Consider the following 3,438-nt stretch of genomic DNA (forward strand, 5'->3'; position numbering starts at 1 on the left):
TGAATCTCGCTCTTTACCTCCCCCCACTATGTTTGAACAATTGTGCCTCCATTCACTCCCACATAAGGGTGCCATTTCCAGAATCTATGATCAGTTAGCTCATCAACAGCCATTAAAGGACTTACTATACATTAGGCAATGGGAACGGGAGCTTCATGTCACTTTGGAGGAGGATGATTGGTTAGATAGGTTCCTAGATATAACTAAATGTTCCCCCAGTATCTTGATTCAAGAAACTTCTCAAAAGGTTATGTCACGTTGGTACCTGGTCCCTGAGAAAATTTCCGCATGGTATCCTGCTACATCTCCCACCTGTTTTCGGGGATGTGGACAGGTAGGATCTTACCTACATGTCTGGTGGTCCTGTCCCAAAGCAATTAGATATTGGACACGTATTTATACCATGATCACTAGCATCACAGGGCTCACTTTAACTAAGCTTCCTGCAGTGGCGCTGCTTCACGGCAGAATTACAGGATGTAATAAATATGTGAAAAAATTGATATGCCGTAGTTTTTTCGGCCGCCAAACAAATTATAGCTAAAGCATGGAAAACACCTACTCTTGATATACCTTTGGTTAAGTCCAGATTAGATGGTTACATGGTGATGGAGAAGTTTACCATGCTGGCTAGTGACGAGATGGATACTTTTAATGGGATCTGGGACCCGTGGCTCCGATATAGGGGACTTACTATTTGACTCCAGTCCTGTCGCCCTTTATTAGAAAAAACAGCCCTTGACCTACATACCACTTTACCTATATCAAGCCTATACAATGTATACCACCACGGCTGTTACTACTTTGAGATGGTTCGCTGTAAGAGTTGAGACTATTTTTTTGGGGTTTTTTTTTTCTTTTGTTTTTTTTCTCCCTTGCCTTTCTCTTTTTTTCTCTCTATCTTTACTGTCCCTTGTTTTCTTTCTTCTTTCCATGGCATGGGAAGTTTCTTAGGGCAATTGTTCCATTATGGCTATGTTGATTTGATATGCTGACTCTGTACTGATGTAATGTGTATCCCTGTTTATACAGCATTTTGTTGGATATTGTCATATTGCCAACTGTCATTTTTTTTTTTTCTCTTTCCATTGCCTTTTTTTTGCTTTCTGTATTTCCTTGAAAATTGAATAAAGATTATTTTCAAAAAAAAACAAAAACATTCTGACAATTTGTTTAAATTCCAGGTCCTCTGTTTACGCACCAAGATTCTTGCTTTTTCTCAAAAGCAACTTCAAATATGATGGCTGGATCTAGGAGGTGCAACATGGTCTGATATGTTGACAATGTTGGTTGAGAAGTCAGTAAAAAGGGTATTCCTAACATTTTACTAACCCATTTGACAGGTAACGATTTAGGCAAAATAAAAATCATTGACCTCCTCCATTGAATGTGAAGGGATTTAGCTCATTTGCATTTCCTGATGCCAGATACAATATTGCTACAGTCTGAGGTTATTCCTTGTTGAATTTTTAAAGCAGATATTTAAACCTTTAGAAAAATGTAGAAAAATCTCAATTTTGCAATTTCCACGTTTTCAAGAGTTTTAAATATTCTGACCAGGATTTAGAACATGGCGGATAAAGCAGTGATGGCATTCATTTGCCGGATACTGGAAACAACATATTTTATGTTGGGTTGCAAATTGCTATGGAGAAGGCACTATTAGGGTAGAGAGCGCCCAAGAACAACAATAATTTAGATTAAAAATGTTCGTGGCAAGAAGGATAAGATGTTTACTTTATTCGCTTGGATTTAAGGCAGAGCCGCTTTACTGAACATCGGCAGCTGGAAATGAATGTCTAGTCTAGGCTGTTAAATTGATTATGTTTAATTATAATTAACGTTTCATGTTATTTGTAAGCTGCTGTCATTTCACATCCAGTCCTGATGTCATTTATTGGTATTCTATTGTCATGTAATTGTTTATAACAACAATGTTATGTGCAAACGCTCCATACCTTCCCCCATGGGGAAATACACAAGTACTAGTCACTTTGTTCCACTAAAGCTACTAAATAGCAGGACTACAAAGTAATGGTAAAAGTTAAAAGACTTATATATAATTCGCGAAACGGGGAAAAATTAGCGAAACGGCAAAAATTTGACAGACACATTTTCCACCGGCTGCAGTTTCACAAATTTATTCACAGGCGGCGAAACGTGGAAATTTCCTGCGAATCCATGCCTGGCAAATTTATTCACCCATCACTATAGGGGAGAAAAAAAGCTGCATGAAATGTGTGTTGGCTGAGGGATCCAAATCAGTCATCTATATATCTCACTGCATCCGTTCTTATAGTGTCACTGCTTAGTGAAAGAAATGTATGTCAAACGCTTATTAATTCCCATTCCCTGTTACTTTCACACTGTCGCTGGACAACCAGCCCTAAGGTCAGAAAAGGTCCAAAATAATATATATATAGTTCTATAACCTTTTCCTCCCTTGCTGAAGATTGTAGTGACAATTTAGCTCTTTGGGACTTGACAGGTCAAATAAACGGACTGAATCCATTACTGACTCTTTTGTGAGCCAGCGCATGTGATGTTCATGTATAAAGAATAAGAGTCACTCATATAAGTTCCAGAACAGTGTTATTCTGTGTAGCACTTATCTGATGTACCACATGTTCTTGCACCATGATGTTTGGCAGTGATAAATCTGTGAGGCCTATGGCTTGTCAAATCACCATAAACAGCAAAATCCATTCACTGGCTGGGTTAAAACAAATCACCAGTCCACTGGGAAGCCCTCTGTATAAACAAAACCCTCCTTTACCCCAAGGTTTTGAGATAAGGAGCAGCTCTTTATTCGCAGGCCTTCTAAGCCTTCATTCTATTATAACTGAATTTCTCAAGAAACGTATGTATTTATATTTATTGGCACATAAATAATACAATTAAAACAGCACTTAGGATAGGCAAAAATAAAATTATAAACATTTTGTCACACGAGGCATACATTTTTTACAATCTCTATACGGTATTGCAGTACAATTCAGCAGGATAATGTGGGAATGATGTAAAACCGAGCAATGCTTGACATCATTGTAAATCTGTGATCCTCTTACGTTGGAATTCTGATTGGTGAGAGGGGACAGTGAGTTTATGACGTTTGCAAGGTTCTCTCTTATTATGTTCCAGCAGCCTGCCATTTCCAGGAGATGCATTTGTTCTTCCGGACAACGATATTCTCTCGGCAGCACAAATTAAAATTGAGGGTGTTGTTATATTGTTAAATCTATGGACAAAACAAGTACTGCCACTGACAAAACACATATACAGTATGGTCCATCTGCAACGTGTTCCATCTCCTCATTTTAATTAGATATCTACATAACCGCATGGTTTTTTCTTTTGAGAAAATTTGTCTCCAAAAATATGGCACTTCACGCCCTTCTTCTGTGACCAAGTCTTGCTCCTGGCTCTTCCTGAATGAGT

This window comes from Xenopus laevis, chromosome 7L, assembly GCF_017654675.1.
Source record: "Xenopus laevis strain J_2021 chromosome 7L, Xenopus_laevis_v10.1, whole genome shotgun sequence".
NCBI lineage: Eukaryota > Metazoa > Chordata > Amphibia > Anura > Pipidae > Xenopus > Xenopus laevis.